This window comes from Lynx canadensis, chromosome E3 (genome assembly GCF_007474595.2).
Source record: "Lynx canadensis isolate LIC74 chromosome E3, mLynCan4.pri.v2, whole genome shotgun sequence".
In the NCBI taxonomy this organism is placed as follows: domain Eukaryota; kingdom Metazoa; phylum Chordata; class Mammalia; order Carnivora; family Felidae; genus Lynx; species Lynx canadensis.
In genome coordinates this window covers 40288306-40306205 of record NC_044318.1, presented here as the reverse complement: position 1 = coordinate 40306205, position 17900 = coordinate 40288306, and the positions used below count along the sequence as shown (strand labels likewise).

Below are 17900 nucleotides of genomic sequence, written 5' to 3'. Positions count from 1 at the left end.
TGTGAAGTCGGAGCGCGGTACGTTTCTCGGTTCCCGCAGGGAACACGGGACTCGGAACCTCTCGGCAGCTGGGAGAGCAGGCGTGTGTGCGGGGCGCCACCTAGTGGCCGCCGGCAGAGCTTCGCCCTGCAGGGCAGCTGGGCGCCGGCCACAGAACCCTGACCGCGCCCGCACAGGGTGCTTCTCGCAGGGTTTACGGCCCATGTGGTCAGGGTCGGCGGGTCGCGCTCGGTGATTTATACCTTGGGGGCTCTCACCCCAAACCAGCCGCGGAAGAGCAGACACCCCGCCCCGCGCTCCCCAACAATCGGACGAGGGAAACTCCGCCCTGCGGATGCCACGTGACTCAGGGAATTCAGGGCACATTGCGCTTTTCCAAAAACACGTGGTCAGCAGCAGTGGAGAGGAGCACTCGGAGCACCCAGGCGCTGCTCCGCACACACACGCGTGTGCACACACGTGTGCACACACACACACACTGGAGCCAGCAGAACCTGGCGCAGACAGGGACAGCAGCCAAGTCCGGCCTAGGACGCCGTACTTCTGCGCGGTTACGGCTCGGCTCCGCGCACTATGTTTCCAGGGAGGGCAACCCCACACAGAGATTTCCGATCGCCAGCTGAAGCCGTGTCAGGGAGCATAGGAGAGAAAGAGACAGTTCAAAGATTATAAACGCGTTTAAAAGACGTTGCAGGGGCGCCTGGGTGGCTCTGTCGGTTAAGCATCCGACTCCGACTCCAGACTTCGGCTCAGGTCACAATCTCACGGGTGGGATCAAGCCCCACCTCGGGCTCTGTGCGGCCCCCACAGAGCCTGCTTGGGACTCTCTCTCTCCCTCTCTCTGCCCCTCCCCAGCTCACGTGTGTGCACCAAGTAAATAAATAAACTTAAAAAGAAACGCTGAAAAGGCTCTCTCTCTCTAAAGAGGCGGTGGTGAGTGGCAGGGGGCTGGAGGGGAAAGTGCTCCCGCCCGCGGCCTCCGGGCCTGCCCGTGAACGGCCAGCTGGAAGGCCCCACAAGGCCGGCCTCTGCTCTGCGGGGCTGCCCCTCCCGTGCATAGTCTCAAAGCCTGCGGAGCGCCACTACAAAGGGACAGGGCTCCACGGAGCAGGGCCTGGGGCACCTTGACCTAGGCAGTGAGGACAAACGGAGATGACCACGGCCACGCCCCCAGTGCCGACAGGACCCAGGCCCCGGCTGGAAGTGGTTCCTCCTGGCCATGTTTGGGACAACTTGAGCAAACAAACAGTGAAGAATTAAAAGGGAAAAAAGTCCACAGAGACCCTCAAAAAGGCAGGAAGCAGAGGGGAAAAGGAAGCAGAGGAGAAAACCAGCGCGTCTCCGACTCAGGAATGGAAGGACGGGCACCGCGCAGGGAGGCTGTGGGCAGAGACGGCCAGGAGCGTCCACGTGGTCCCAGCAGCACCCGCGGCCAACTTCTCAGCGAGGGGGGCCTGTGAGCAGGGTGCCCAGGCCCGTCGCCCCTCCAGAAGCACCCGCCCACCTGTGCCCAGGGCAGGAGGGGCCTCAGTGCCCCTGAGAGGGGCCATGGGGTCAGGCTGTGCGGCCACGGCTAATGCCCGAAAGGCAAGGCCTGGCCTGCGGGCAGGCAAAGGACAGGCTGGCCAGCGCCCCGGGGGGGCCGGACGCCACACCGGGGAGCATCAGCCCCAAGACGGAGAGGTGAGTAGCAGAGGCAGAACCCAAAAGACGGGCGGGAGGCGGTGCAGGGTGGAGTAGTCCTGCGGGGAGTCAGGGAGGAGGGGTGGACGGCTGGGCGGAGGCGTGGAGAGGCGGGCCGGGTCCCCACAAAGGAAGGAGACCACGAATTCCTGGTGGGTCCAGACGTCCTGAGCTTGGATCCCAGTGGCCTTCCAATCCCCCAACTGTCTCCCAGACTCCATCACTGTTCCTTGGGCCACTGTCCCTGGACTCTATCTAGGCTAGGGACTCCCGAATTCCTGGCCTCCTTATTTCCACAGGCAGCCCTGTAGGCGGTCCCCAGACTGAGGACGGAAGCCCTCAGGGGCACTGCCAGCCTCTCCGCGGCCCCCCACTGCTCCCTGTGCAGAGCCCGGGCCACCTGGGAGTTCCCGTGACCCTCCTGCCGGGTCACACGTGGCTCAATATCCCTCCGACTTCCCAGGTCGTGCGGTCATACGACTAGTGGCACCGGACAGGGGCCGGGCCTCGCGGGAGCTGAGACACGGGTGACGTACAGCGGCCTCTCCTAGAAGCCAGCAGCTGCCGCAGCGTGGCCCACGCTACACGGCGACTTTCGGGCAGCGGGACCTGCGGGCCGGGAAGGAAAGGCCGTCGCGGTGAATCCCTGCCCGGGTGCGCTGTCAGGACGGTGGACGGACACCTGCCCGACCAGCAGTGCAGACAGACAGGGCCTGCCCCTCGAGTCCCTCCACTCGCTGAGGGGGTCAAGGAGATGCTTCTGTGACGACCCACGGTTCCACAGGGTGTGAACAACGCTCTTGCAAAGCGCCTGCTCCCGCAGGCCCCCTGCACGTCGCGCCCCGCCTGCCCCCCCCAGGAGCACGGAGCCCGCACCCCTCCCGGCCTCGGCCGACGCCTTTCACCTCCCCACCCGCAGCGCCCCATCCGCAAGGGGAGAGCCGGGCAAACACGGCCAGCGGGCCGTACACTGCGACGGGAAGGCAGGTCGGAGCCACAATAACCCAGATACGGTTTTCCTCTGAGAGATGTGTCCACAAAGCCTAGATTCCCCCAGTGTCTGAAAAAGCCCCGTTACTTAGTGCTATGGGTCTGCTGTGAGATTCCGCGGGTGACGGAGGCCACACGAACCGGGAGACAAATCAGGAAGCAGCCGGCAGGCCAGCCGCCTTGGCGACAGGCCAGCCCTAGACGCCGGCCCACACGTCTGCAGGGCTCGCTCCCAGGCCGCGGCCTGGGCTGGAACGGAGGCGTCAGTCCGTAGTCAGCCCACCCTCTCCTCCGCTTGCTGACCGGACAGCAGCAGGACGACGACAGAGCAAAGGGGGACAGAGCCCGGGAATGGGGATCGGCTGCCGTCAGGCAGGAGGAAGCCGTCTGAGGGGGCGGCTGCAAGCTCCACGCACCTAAGAACAGCGGAGGCCAGAGGCGTTTGCCTCAAGTAATCCATTCCCAAACTCGGAAAGGTGTCTTAGTGACAAGAGTCAAGACAAAGGGGTCGTTAGTGCTGGTATTACGGGAAGCGACAGAAGAGGTGACTCCCCCGGGCAGCCACTCATCTTCGTCTCTAGGGACCTGCTTCCCTCCCCCGACACCCACGACGGTGGACTCACGCGGCACGTGGCTCCTCCCACTGAGCGCCCCGTCTGTACGGCCCGCCCCGCCCCCCCCCCAGCCTCGGGCCGGTATCCGAACGCCACTCCTCACGGCTGAGTAACTGCATCCCCTCGTGCGACACACATCGACAAGCACGGGGCTGCCTCCGCCTGTGGCCGCTGTCGGGGGGGGGGGGGGTGCTGCCGTGAACACGGGTGTGCCCGTTCTGCACGGGGGAAGGCCACCTGTGGAGGCCATGCGGGACGGCGCGGTGACGTCCGCAACCCCCGCCGCGGGCAAAGCCGAGGGCAGACGTCCCTCCCGCAGAGAACGTGTCCTCACGTGCAAGGACATCACCCAACCGTGGGCCCTGGGAGACGGGGGTGGGTGACAGAGAGTCGCCGGTCCCGGAACGAGCTGCCGCCTTCCCAACACGGGGCCAGCGACACGCACCGGCGAATCGGGGACGGGGACGCTGGGCCGCAGCCTGCACTGTGAGTTCCCGCTCCAGGGGGACAACTCACCCACGGGCCGGCCCCGTGAGCAGGGGAGGGCGTAGGGCCAAGGGCATCCCCTCCACGCTCTCGCCCATCTCCAGGGCCCGTGTGCGCTTCGTGTCTGCAGAGCTCGGACACACTTTTGCCTCCTCGCCAGCGCCTGCCAGGAAACCGCCTTCGCCTGGCCCCGCACGTGGCACCAAGGGCACGTGGCCACACGAGGCGGCGGCAGGCCCGGGGGTGAGGCGGCCCAGCGCCCCGTCCCGGGAGGCGTGTCTTCCTGCACCTCAACCCTGATTCAGGGCCCGGGGCCTCGGGGCGCAGACGATCCCAAGCGAGGATCCCAAGCGGGTCCACAGACACGCAGAGCCAGGATGTGACAAGAAGACAGGCCGAGTCCTCAAGACCCCTCAGGAGGAGGGTGCTGGGGCGCCCGAGCGGTAGACGGACAGCGGGCCGGACAGGGGGACGGGCCAGGCTGGGCCGCAGAGGCCGGCCCACCTCAGACACACGCGGGGCCTCGTCTCTGTGAGGGTCCCGGCTCGTGGCAGAAACCTGGCTTTGCCGACTGTCCTGGGCCCCCCCACGTCCAGGTGTGCTAGCTCATTTAGCCCTCCAAGACCCCGAGGGGCAATGCTGTAATTACTGCCAATTTACAGGAGGGGACGGAGTCCCGGGGGCTAAGCAGCTGGCCTGACACCCCCAATGTCAAGGCTTCAGGCTCTCCCCTCCACTCGGGACCAGGGACTCAGGATGTGAGTCTCCGTGGTTCTTTTAGCAGCCACGCTTGTCCTGTGTTTCGTCCACCGGCCCACGGCCGGCTCGGCTGAAGCCTGGGCAGGTAGGGGGCCGGGGTGAGTGGGGAAGGCACCCCAGAGAGCGGAGGCAGCAGCCCATGCAGGCCGGAGGAGGACGCTGCCTCTCTGCCAGCGGGGGCCACGGCACAGAGCGAGTGCACCGAGGGCACCGCAGGCAGGAGCCAAGCCACACACCGGCCCTCCCGGTGGCAGCAGCTGGGGAGGACCGTGGTTTTGTCGGCTTAAGGAAGACAGGAGGTCGGGGCGGGGAGGGGGCGGGTGGCCAGCCAGGCCTGTCACTCGTCCACTAGCTCAGAAATTCCCCCTCGAGGCTGGGGGAGTTCACAGGGAAGGCTATCTTGCTAACTCAGGGCTCTCAGAGGAAGAGACCGCCAAGGCCCAAGGTCATGGGCGCGGGAGGCAGGATGCCCACAAAGCGTACGACAGAAACGGGTACTGCCCCCCGGGAGCTCACTCTCGCCTGAGGGGGGCCCAGATTCCACTGACGAGAACGTTGCCCCACGACACCGTCCACAGGAGGGGCCCTTTCTGGGGGCAGTGCCCACCCACCGGCCGCGTCATCCCCAGGCATCCTGCCGATAGCTGCGGGAAGCTCTGTAAACCTACTCACGACAGGAAGCGGGGTGGCGGGGGAGGCCTGGGGCTGCACACGGGGACTCGGAACCTGGAGACCCTGCTGGGGTCACACACAGGGGCTCCGGACCCCCAAGCGCCCGCACAGGGGGCCGAGGGAGGCACGCCCGGCCCTGCCGTAGCCCAGGTCTCCTCTGCTCACCTGTGCACCAGGGGCTGGAGGCCTTTCTTCCCTATCGGCCACGCACGCTCGTCAGGGACGGGGGGCTGGTGGCCACGGGGATCTAATGACAAGGCACCTCGTCACCCTAGGAGCCCAGAGGAGAACGCAGGCCTGAGACTGGCAGTGGCCCAGCCCCCTCTTCCAGGCCCCAGGTCTCCCATCTCTAGGGGAGGTCAGCCCCTATCAGTGGTCCTCAAACCTCTGGGAGGCTCCCCCACTCCAAAGCAGCTCCTCAGACCCCAGGCTCTGGGAACAGAGGCCCCAGGCCGGTTCCTTGTCAGCTGCTCGCCAGCAACAACACTGCCGTGGGGGCCACAGGTTGTGAGAGACCTTCAAACAAAACACTCTCCAGCCCCAGCCTTGCTGGCGCGGGGCTCCCGGAGGCGTCCTGCGCCTCTGTGGAGCCTCTGTGGGTTTTGCACGGAGCTCACGTGGCCCTTGGATGCTATCAGTGACCCCAGCGGGCAGGGCGCTGCAGAGAAAGTCCCCCCGCTGCATAAGGGACGCAGACACCTGGGGGGGAGACAGGCAGAGGGCTCCGCACGTCACATCTCCCGCCGGTGCTGGCTCAGGGAAGCCACGCGTCCAAACCCGTGTCTCAGCTCTTACTTCCTTGAGGCAGGCCCCCTCCTTCAGGAATTTGGGGACCCCCAGGCCACTTCCTGACTCTCCGTGCTGACCCCATCCTCCCTCCAAAACTCGCACCTGCCCCATGCCCAGCCTTGCCAGGCCACAGGTGACCAGCGCCCTTCAGGCGACAGCGCCCTGACTCTGCCTGACCCCGAGGGAGGCTCTAGGCATAGGCCCGCAGGGCAATAAGGGATCAGTCCGCCTCTGTGTTCAGGACTCCGGCTGCCTGACGCCCACACCCCATTGTCGGGGGGCAGAGGGCAGAGCCCCAAGCCCCGGCCTGGGTGGTGCCAACGCGGGCCCTGGGGCCGAGTGCTCTCAAGGGAAGGTTTCGGGGGACTTTCCCTTGGCTAGACAGGTTGTGAGCGCTTCTTCTGTATTACGGGTGGGGTTTTAGGTCCTATTTCAAGTTGCAGACGCTGCCCGCTTTCTGGGAGGGGCTGTTGAGCGTGTGGAATCCGCTGGGTGCCCACAGTCGCTGGGAGGCACACGCGTTACTTGTTCCGGCCGCCACACCGGTGACTCTGTACGTAGGCCGACTTGAACCTGTCTGGGTCACGCGGCCGAAGCATATGCTGTTCCCAGTGCAGCCTGTGTGGCTGGAACGACCTAAGACTGAATTCCTGTCCTCCTTACAGAACTGGAGGTCTCTGCCCGGCCGCTGCCAGCAAGGGAGCTCGCGGAGAGGGGAGGACCGGAGACGGACAGGAGCCGCCTGCACAGCTCACAGGCCCTGGCACAGTCAGCCGCCGACCCTCTGGGCTTCCTTTTCTTTCCCTGCCTCCGTCTGCTTCCCCACCACCCGCTCAGCCGCCAGCCGGGGACGGGCGATTTCACGGCTGAGCGACGTTTCACTCTGAAAACTCAGGTTTCTTTATACTGTAGATTGGCTCCAGTAAAAAGTAAAACAGAGTTCGTTTTCCTAGACTTTCAGCCTGGAAGTGACTGAACAGACCGCTCAGGGCTTCCTCGTTCAAAAAAGATGATCAGTGGCTCCGGCGCTGGGTCCTGAAGACAGAACCGGAAAGGCTTGTCCACGGGCAGCACACACATCTGGATGCAGACTGAAGCCGCCAGAGGCGTGGCTAGCGCGGGGGCACGAACATGGAGAAGGTTCCGTCTGGCAGAGCACAGTGTATGCCTTCCAGCAGCCACATCTGGCACGTGTATGTTTCATGGGGCACGAATCGGGGGCGGGGGGCGGGGGCTCTTTCCGCGACTGTGGTCGGGAGGAGCTGGGAGCCCAGACCTGGCAGCGTTTCTACCCAGAGGCCTGGGAAGGAAGGTTCAAGTTTTCAACGCGAGCAGGGGCGGCCAGGCTTCCGCACAAGGCGGGCTTTGTGTTCAGGTGACGCTCAGTGTGGTGTGGAAGGAAAGGGTCCCCCCACCAGCTGAATCCTCTCCGTAAGCGGGAGGGAACCGGGCGCCCCCACACACCACCCCGTCTGACAAAATCTTCATAAAGATGCCGGGTGGTGATGTACACGCACGGGCTGATCACTTCGTCCAAGATCACAGAGCCACGGTGCGAAAAGCTGGGCCTCCCAGCCCACAGACCGCCAGTGTTCCCCTGCTGCTGGGACAGGGCGATGACGGAAGCCCAGGGGCTGAGCCTCTGACCTCTGGGGACAGGGCTGGGTCCCGCGCGGGACCCTGAGGGGGCAGGCGGCTCCCAGTCAGGCTCGGCCGGGAGCCCGAGGAGGGTCAGGGCAGCAGAGGGCCGGGCCGGACGTGAAAGGTAGTGACGGCAGAGCAATGACTGCAGGGGAGAGGTGTGCAGGGCCGCACAGTGGCCCCAGCACCCCGTCACCAGGCGGCTGGCTGGCTATGAGGTGCCGAGGGTCCCACACTGCAGTCCAGGACACAGGACACTGCAGTGGCCACATGGAAGAGGACAGAAATAAGAGTCTGATGGCCAGTCTGGCCCTAAGAGGGCGACACGCACCCTGAGAGCCAGCATCGGAGGTGGTCCTGGGACGGGCAGGAAGCAGACAGCGTAAGGTCGCGGAACACCAACACCCTCCCATCTGGTCAAAACGGGTGCCTCCTCCCTCGCCCACCCTCCTCCAGATCACCCACCCAGCCCCAGACCCCACAGCAGGCCGCGCAGTGCCCTCTGCCGCGATGCTCTGTGGGGCTCACGGTCTCACTCACGGGGCCACCAACCCTGTCCAACCGGGCTCCAGCTACAGGTTCTCTCGAGCTACGGCCCTGATGGCCCACGAGGGCAGGGCCATGGCGCCCAGCCACCAGGGCCACGTGGATGGACGGTGCATCTCCAAACCACGGGTGGGTTTGCAAAACCAGCTCTCCCAGGCTCAGCTTTGGGGAGGAGAGGCTGTCCTCGGCACGCTAGATGGAAAGTGCCGGCAAACGCAAGGCCCCCGGGGCTTCCGGTGGACACAAACGAGTGCCCCTAAGCTGGGAGATCCCCGTCGTCTCTGCCCTGAGAACCATTCAGACCGGGGGTGGGGGTGGGGGTGGGGAAGCTTCTCACAGGGGACTGAAAGGATGGGCCTTTCCAGGATGGGGCCCTCCACTCACTGTGTCTCTGCCAGCCCGCTGCTGCAGAGCCAAGGGGACCCAGGGGAAGCGTGCCCAGGGTCAGGGAGAGATCACAGGAGCGCCCAGAGCCAGGCCTGCCCTCACAGGAGGGGCAAGCCCTTCCACAGGTGTGGTCTGGCCTCCCAGCTACACAGGGACATAGAGGTGCCCACGAAGGCTGCGGGGACAGAGGCGAGACGGGGCATCCGTCCACTGTGTTAGAACGGGTGCTCCCTCCAGGTCAGAGGGCGTGAGCTGCGTGCCCTGGGGGGGGGGGGGGGGGGCGCCCGCGTGTGTCTCCCGGAGGCAGGTGTCTGCACGTGTGCACATCAAGTGTGTCCAGGAGAGATGAAGAAGGTCTCAGGAAACTCAAATGGAGGAAAACGGAAAGAAACCTTCACTCTTCACCCTTTTAAGGAGGTTATTTTCCCCACAGGCCACAGGCGACATTCCGGACAGTTCAGGAATTCGCGTCTTCAGGCGACCAGGATGGGGACGAGGGGGCTGCCCGGCAGCAGGTCCCCACAGAAGGGTGTGGGCCAGCAGCCACACTGCCCCTCGTGTTCCTGTCCCAGCCCACGGGTCCACGAAAGCTCACGCCCTCCACGCCGCACCTCCGTCAAGCGGGCCGGGCTGGACGGCGGCGCAGGGCCTGGCCACGGAGGGGCTGCACGGTGACTCATCGGGCCCCAGGGCTCCCAGTCTGCAGGGAGCACAGGAGACTGGGATGGAAACATTTATGCAGCCGAGACCCGAAGGCGCTAAAGAAGCCAAGTCCTGCCAGAGGGAGCGCGGGAGCCGCGAGGGAGAAGGGCTTGGCGCCTCGGGACACCGTGGGAAGGACACCGCGGGAAGGAATCCTCCGGAAGGCCCGGGCGGGGCAAGAGGCCGTCCACGTGCTCCATCCTGTAACCCAACGTCTGCCCACCTCCCTGCCACCAGATCGACACAGAGCGTGTAACGCGGCCACCACACGCTCACACGCCTGCCACGCCACGAGCTGGTGGAGACGGTGGCGCCCCGAGTGACAGGTGCCCGAAGGTTCACCTGTGGGACCCACGGGGCTGCAGGCACGGGGACGCGGGGCATCGAGGGGGTGGTGTGTGCCCGCTGGCCAGCCGGGCTGACAGCACAGCGGAATCACCCGGGACGCTGCCTCCAGGGGACGCGCTTACGCGCACACGTGCACACACCTCCCCCCAGGAGATGCAGCGCACCCCCATCTGACCTCAAAGGCTTACGCTCTTTCCACACAGAGAAGCAGCTTATGACCTTCCCAGAGCACCTGTGAGACGGGCACAGCACTGGAAAGGACCCAGCAAAACACAAACACGAGAGCGAAAACCCAGAGGCCGGGCAGAGGGAGCTACTGCTCATCCGGTGGGATGACGAGGACCACGCAGAAGCGGGGACCCGAGCGCGCCCAGCGCAGCCCCCAGGGACGGGAGGGAGACTCAACCACGGCACGCGGGTCCCTAACGACGCAGCCAGGGGGGCGGAGGCAGCCGCAGGGGGACGGCCCGGGGGAGCACAGGCTGCCCCACCGGCCAGGGCCCCGCTCCGGGAGGACGAGGGAGCCCCGCGCACCCACCCTCCTCCCATCCTGGAAGACTTTCCGAGGAGCTACAGCCACGAGCTTCTGTAAAGGACACAAAATTCTCAAGGCTCTGGCCTTGGCCAGCTCCCCGGGGACCCTGGAGCTGGACCTTGGCAGCCCTTCCTCGTGGCTCAGAAAAGGGCCCCAGAAGCCCTGGTTCTCAGCCCAAAACTGGCACCGGAACAAAGCACGGGCGGTCCTGGAGGGTCGGCTCGTCTCCAGGGAATTCGGAGTCTCAGGTAAGATCTGGGCTTTAGCACAGGGGCAGGAGGTGCAGGTTCTGGCAGGGAAGCAAACCAGCGCGGCCTCGCGGACCGACGCGGGCGGCCTCACGGCAGGTGAGAAACAGTCCGAGCGCATCGACAGGCGCACGGCGCAGGAAGACACGGGGCGCGCGCACAGTGGGACGGCATCCACCCGTGACGTGGACCGGCACGCGGACCGGCCACGCGCCACGCTCAGCGAGGCAAATCAGAGGACAAGCCCTGCGTGACTCACACACACGTGGGAGCTAAGGAGGTTAAACCTACTGTAAAAAGTGGCGGGGACCTGGGTGGCTCAGAGCGCTGGTTTGGGCTCAGGTCACGGTCTCTGGGCTTGTGGTGGAGCCCAGGGTTGGGCGGAGCCTGCGTGGGATTCTCTCTCCCTCTTCCTGCCCCTCCCCTGCTCACACGCTTCTCCGTCTTTTGAAATAAACTTTTTGAAAGAAAAAAACCAGGGAGACGGTGGTTATGGAGGGATGGCGGTGGGGGTAAAACGAACGACGTGTAAGGACACACACGTGAACGGGAGGTGACAAAGGGGACAAAGGCGACAGAGACCCAGCGTACAGCTGACGACCGCAGACAGGATGACGGGAGGCCTCGCCAACACCACCACGGCGGGACTCTCCTCACAGGAACACACCACACGCCTCGTCTTTGCAACGCGTGACGTCACATTTTTCAAACGGAAAATTTAACAACAAACAAGAAAACCTCGCGTTCCCGCTTATAAGTATCCACCCAAGGGGAAAAAATACTACGCTTGCCTGTAAAAATGTACGTTCGTGTATCAAAACCGTAAAGCAGCTGTGACAGCCAAATCCTGGAATTAACCCTGCTTTGTGTGCTGCTGGGACACACTGGGGCCTTCCTTTCCTTGAATGTCCCCCTGCCTGGGAAGGGGCTGTCCTGGAGCCTGGCGAGCAGGCGGGTGGTCTACAGACACGAGCAAGCGTGGAGGCCGGCACACGGCCCCGCCACGCGGACGACACGGTGTGGCTGGAGCCCCCTCGGCCCCAAGGAAGGCCCCCTGCTTCTGGAGAAAAGCGCAGGGCGAGGCGAGAAGCAGTCGACAGGCTGACGAGCCTGGGACGAGCTCTCAAGGCCTCCGTCCTCCTGGCTGGGTGACCCAGAGCCCGGCCACCAAATCAGATGACAGAGTGCACTGGCACCAGCCAGGGGGCCTCTGACAACGGATGCCCCCCAAACCACCGGCAAAGACCCAGGAAGTGCCCGGAACACTGGTCAGCTGCAGGGATCGGACACGGGGACAGCCTAATGCGGTTTCCCGACCTGTGGTCAATGTTCACAGGATCTGCTTCCCAATTTGCCTTAATTAAAGATTAACATGCCGAATCACTTCCTCTCAGTCCGGCCACTATTCTTAATTGTGAGGTCCCTCAGCGGCCCGGGAATCACTCATCACCATAAGTAGCAGCAATGGACAACATCATGATTTACCGTGTCTCTCGGACAAAGCCGGCCAGATGGGCGCCTGGGGAACGTGTGCGCTCACGTCGCGTCAGGGTGGGGTGTGGAGCAGGGGTGTGGAGCAGGGATGCGGAGGTGGGGTGCGGAGATGGGGTGTGGAGGTGGGGTGCAGGGGAGGGGTGCGGAGCAGGGACACGGAGGTGGGGTGCAGAGCAGGGGTGTGGAGGTGGGGTGCGGAGCAGGGGTGCAGGGGAGGGGTGTGGAGCAGGGACACGGAGCAGGGGTGCACAGGTGGGGCGAGGAGCAGAGGTGCGGAGCAGGGGTGCGGAGGAGGGGCGCCCAGGTGGGGTGCGGAGCAGCGGTCAGAGCAGGGTCAGCCCGCGGGCAGAGCTGTCCGTGCGCCACATCAAGCGAGCACACGAGGCGTCCCCACCAGCCCCCGGACGGTGCACCCCACAGCTGTCACACAGGTGAGGCGCCGGGGGGCGTCAGGGGGCAAGAAGGAGAGCCCGCGAGGAGTCTGTGTGCGCGAAGACGCCGCGCAAGACAACCTGCGAGTCTAGTAAACGGGGTGTTACTCAGACCGCCCTCGTGTGGCGGGAAGAAAGGCCGTTCACCTGCGCGCTCTACTTCTGAATCACGTGCTGGCCGAGGGTGGCCACACCACGTGGCTCTGCCAGCCGGGCCCTCGGGGCGCCGTGCAGAGAAAACGACAGCTGGCGACGGGGCCAGGCCCACCCGGGAGCCTTCCATTAACATCAACTTCCCGGTTTTAGTCCTTCGCCTTCCTTCGAAGAATGAGCAGCCTCACCTGCTATTTAGCTAAAGTTTAACGGGGAGGACACACGTCCACGGAAACGGAATTATTTCTGTGACAAAGGACCGGCTGGGAAGGCTGCGAGCCTGACGGCACTGTCACTTAAAGCCCCGACTCAGGACTTCACAGCCCGGAGGCAGTAAGACAGCTCCCGGCCTCGAGCGCAAGGGCCCCCCCGGGGCCCTGGGGGCAGCGGCCAGGGCGCGCCACGTTTCAGTCTTTACGGGGGGCGCTGCGAGCACGGTCCCCTCAGACAGGCCAGAGTCCGTCAGAATTTTTCTGGGTCCAGAAGCTGGACGACGTGGTTCACGACCGTGCGGACTGCGGCCGTTCTGCCACGAGGCAGAGCCCCGGCCGAAGTGAGGGCGATTCGCTGGCGGGGCTCCGGACCGGGTCCTCCAGCTGCGTTGGGGGATCAAGGCCCCTGGTGCACAAGCTTCGGGGCGGGGCTTGGACGGAACCTCATTCGGAGAAGGCGTTTCTCTCATGCCGAGAACGGTCCTGCTGACGTTGGGGATGAGGGGCCGAGGGGCCGTCTGGAAAGCGTTGTGGGCACGTCCTTGCACCCCTGCCCGGTGCCACAGGCACCCAGGCCCCTGCTCTAGGGCGCCCCGCGTAGAGAAGGGGGCTGCCACACCAATCCCCGTGCCCACTCACCTTGGTGGGGGCCCCTCCTACAGACACAGCCCCCGACCCCTTGGCGGGACCCCACGGTGACCCCACGGGAACCACCCGGCACCCGAGCCGCGTCTCCATGGCGGTGGAAGACGTCTTCGCCGCACAGAGCGTCTCTCCAGGCGCCTGCGCGTCTGCGTGGCCCCGTGCGTCCGGGCTCTTCGGCCTGACCACAAAGGGCCGAGGCTGGCGGGGCGGCCTGTGTGCGTTCCGGCCAGACCCCGCCGTCACCAAGGTGCTGGTGACGCTGCTCTCGCTCAGTGCCGCCAGCAACCCGGGCTGTGCCGTCCTCTCCTTCGCGGCCCGCATCCGCTACTTCAACGCGCGGTACGTGCGGCTGGCGATGCCCTTCAAGTTCCTGCCGCGGGGTTCTCCGCCCCGCCTGCACCCGGCTGCCAAGGGTGCCCACGGGCCTGCGGCGAGCCCGGCTGCCGCGGTGGGCCGTGCCTCCTGCAGCTCCCTGGGGCCGGTGGCCCCGCCGGGTACGTCCAGGGTGCCGTACGAAGCCACTCTGTGCCAGGGAGACCAGCCGACCGCCCGGCCCGAGTATGAAGTCGTGAAGGTCAGCCCGGGCTTCGGGCCGGCCAGTGGGCAGCCCCTCCCCGGAGGGACGCGGCCCCTGCTCCCCCCGTGGTCCCGGCCACCGCCCCGAGCGCGTCTGCCCGCTGGCCGGCGTACGACCCGCACTCCTGTGGCAGGCCCGGCTAACGCTGCAGAGGGACGGGGGCTCGCCTGGGGACGAGCTCCTCACGAGCCCTGCGGAGCGGGTCCTGTTTGGGGAGAGCCGTGTGACTTCCCTGGCCGGCCTCCTCCTCCACGGGCCCCGCAGGCCGGTCCTGCTCAGCATCCCGGAGCACCTCACCCAGGCCTCCCCCGGCGGTGCCGGAAGGGAGAGGCCCGGGACGGCTTGTCCCTGAAGAGGGTTGGGGGGGGGGAGGCGATGCAGCAGACGAGCAAGACGGGCGATGAGGGGGCGTGCCTGGCGGGTAGGGAACAGGATCGTCTGAAGGCGCGGAGAACGAGCTTCCTGGCATTCGGCTCCACTTACGCACACGCTCCAGAGCTTGGCTCAAACCAAGGCTTTGCAGCGACAAGAAACCCTGCGAATCCAGGGTGCAGTGAGTGTCGGGGCAGGAGCCGGCCGGACACATCTGACTGGGCTGACAGGTCCTCAATTCTAATGGGTGATTCCACGGTTAGCGTGTCCGCTGGCCGGCACCGGTCTCTAGCCCTACCCCGGTCAGACAACGACAACGACAGAATTTATGGCCGTGTTATAATCTGGCCCTGAAGGGCTCTTACCTGGTTACCCTTTAACACTGAGAGAGTTTGGCCCACGCAAGTAGCACCAAGAGCAAAGAAGTTTGCTTTGATCTTTCTAAATTTGCCACCATCGGCAGAGTCTGAGAGTGTCACCCGCGTGCTGATGAAGCATCACGAGACGCTTCCTGCCCCGCTGTGGCCTGGCAGGCAGCCGGTGCCCACCGCCAGGAGCTCTGGGTGGCCCACGAAAAGCTCTGTGCCTAAAGCCTCCCCTGCTCTATTTGACATTATTTGCAGAAAGGCTGGTAACATATGAAACATAAAATACGAGGTTCAATGATTAATCTTAATCCAAAATGTACATTTACCATTCTTGCTACATTTATATTAAGATCTTCCTGGTCGGGGTGCCTGGGTGGCTCCGTCGGTTAAGCGTCCGACTTCGGTTCAGGGTCATGATCTCACAGTCCATGAGTTCGAGCCCCGTGTCGGGCTCTGTGCCGACAGCTCAGAGCCTGGAGCCTGCTTGGGATTCTGTGTCTCCCTCTCTCTTTGCCCCGCCCCCGCTTGCGCTCTGTCTCAAAAATAAAGATTAAAAAACAAAAACAAAAACCAAGATTTTCTTGATTGAACAGAGAAAGGAGACGGGCAAAGGGAAGGTGTCTCTCTGGCTGTAGGAAACCCATGCCTTAGAGAGCTTTGATTTTTTATCAAAACTTTACTGTTCAGGGCAATTTTACTGGGTTTGCAACTGAACTGAGAGGGAATGGAGGGAATACCCACACACCCTCCCCGCAGTGACACCCCCACCGGACGGAGCGTTTGTCACAACATGGATGGGATGGACCTATATTGACAGGTCACCGTCACCCAGAGTCCCAGTTCCCATGTGGGCTCGCTCTTGGGGTGCAGACAGACCTATACTGACACGTGTCCTTCATTAAGGCATCACAGAGCGTGCCCACTGCCCTAAGACCCCCCCACCGTGCCCTGCTTATCCACCCCTGCCCTCCCCCACCCCTACCACCACCCCCCCCCCCCGGCACCCACCCGTCCTCTACCGGCTCCCTGGCCCTGCCTTTCCCAGAAGGCCACTCGGCTGGGATCACCCAGGGTGCGGCCTCTCCAGACTGGCTTCCTTCACACAGTAACCTGGATCGAAGGTGCCTCCGCGTCGTCTTGGCTTCGCGGCTCCCTTCTTTCCGGGGCTGAGTAACACTGCTTTGTCTGGATGGCTTCCACTCTTAGGGATATTTTACGTTCCTCTGCAAGCTAACGGCCAAGGTGTGCCGTCTGCAAGCCTGTCTTCAATGCTGATGCCACTTCTTTGCAAAAACAGGATTTGGGTCGTGTGGTTAAGGAGCTTCTGTAACATGCCATTAAAACACTTCATGCTTAAACAACCCCTCCCCTTCCGTTTCTGCTCCTCTGTGCGCTGGCACACCCACACGGCCTGTGCCGTGGACGGCAGGCAGGTGTGAGTCCCACGCCCGCACGTCCGGAGAGGCCGGCAGGGGGCGAACAAGGAAGTTGGGAGCCCCTGGAAGGGAAGACGCTCCCTCCCTCCAGGAGGCTCAAGCAGGACAAAGGGCATCCCGGCTGACGTGTGAGGGCCGCTCCTTCCCATGCGATATAATAATTTTTTACTGGATTGGATGCTGGACGTTGTGAACGTCCCTTGTTGAGTGTTGAACTTCACACTCGGGCTCGCCTTTTAAAAAGGACTGAAGTTCACTCTGGAGGACACTTTGCTCCTTGTAGATCTGCGGGATTCTCTGGAGAGCTGTGTTTAAGCTTTGTTAGTGAGGTCTGGAGGGGCCTAAATACTCAAGCACCCCGTCTCTCTTTGTCGTCGTAAACGCTCAAAAACACCTCTCTCCCAACCAGCGAATTAGGACACGGACCAGCGTGATGCACACTCTGGGAGCTGGTCAGCTTGCGGCCTCTGGTTGCTCCTAGCTCGGCCTCAACTGTCTGCACTCTGCACGCAGACATGTTCAGCTCTCCAGACCTCGGGGGCCCTTTCTCAGCGTGGCTCCCCACTCCCCAGCCCGGTCTCCTGCCAATTCCAGCTCCCTCAGGCTTCCAGAAATCCAATCCCGTCCCCTCAACGTGGTCCGGTCATCCTGCGCTGCTAGGAACCCCTCCTGACTCCGGACGGGTGCCCGGGTGAGAACAGGGGCTCACCGCACTCGCTTCCTCCTCAGAGGCCACGGTCCCGCACTGCCTACCGTCTCCACGTCTCAAAACAGCTCATTCTTTTATTTTATCCAGCTTTTGATGGCTTATGGCAAGCCCCCTTACGTTACTCATTCACGGCCAGAGGCGGAAGGACCTAATTAATGTACAAATACATAGTAACAGACACCGACAGCCTGTGAGTTTGCGACCCGAAGGAGCGGTGAGGCTCACAGGTGTTCGGCGCTCCTCAGAGAAACGGCTGAGTGGGGCTGGGACAGCAGACACGGAAACCAGGCCTAGAGAATCTGATCCCACTGAGTTTCTCAGCATTCTGGCTAAAGGGGTAGTTTTAGAACCCAGCCACAGGAATGTCAGTGGGTGGTTCTCAAACGTTTTCTTTCGAGCGGTAGGATCCTTTCTTTAAACAAATCGTATAAAGAGGCCCAACGTCTGAGACACCAGGAGGTCCTGCTCTGACCGGGAGAGGAGGTGGGTTCCGGTCCTCTGGAACATGAAGGTGCCCCAGGAACAGCAGGCCCCGTGGGGACGGGCGGCTGTCGCACGTGCCATGCAGGTCTTGTCCGCTGACCCCCCATCCGGGGACAGATGGGACACACTGACCACGGGAGCTTTTCAAGGACAGAGCCAAGAGAAGGGTCAGGAGCCACAGAGAAGCAAGGCAGCGTGCAGAACCGTGGCTTTCCAGCAGTGGGGTGAGACGTGCACCCAGGAGGCTGACAGGAGAGCTCGATTTCACAAGGATGAGTCAGAACTGAGGGGTGGGGGGAGGGGGAGGGAGAAGCCACTTCCTCCGGCTCTGAGCCTCTCCCTGACGAGCCATGTCGACCCAGGTCTCCAGCAAGACCTCCTAGGACGTGCCACTGGCGGACGGCTCCAGGCGGAACCGCGTGTGCGCTGTCCATCCCTAACCTGTGCGAGCCTCACGCGCTGCGCTCCGGCTGCCGCTGGCACCTCGCTCTCAAAGGACTGGAGGAAATGTGCAGAGAGCTCCGGGCAACGGCTGAGAGGGGCCCAGCTGTCCAAAGAGTCAACAGCAGCGAAACCATGGGGACCGCGCCTTCACGGTGTCACAAAGTGCCCGAGGGTGA

At 63.7% G+C, this 17900-nt stretch overlaps 1 protein-coding gene across 1 annotated transcript in view; it reads right to left on the bottom strand.

Moving 5' to 3' along the window:
* CE3H7orf50 (chromosome E3 C7orf50 homolog) overlaps positions 1-17900 on the bottom strand; it is a 108460-nt gene that overhangs the window by 45504 nt on the left and 45056 nt on the right. The gene's annotated exons all lie outside the window — the stretch shown is intronic.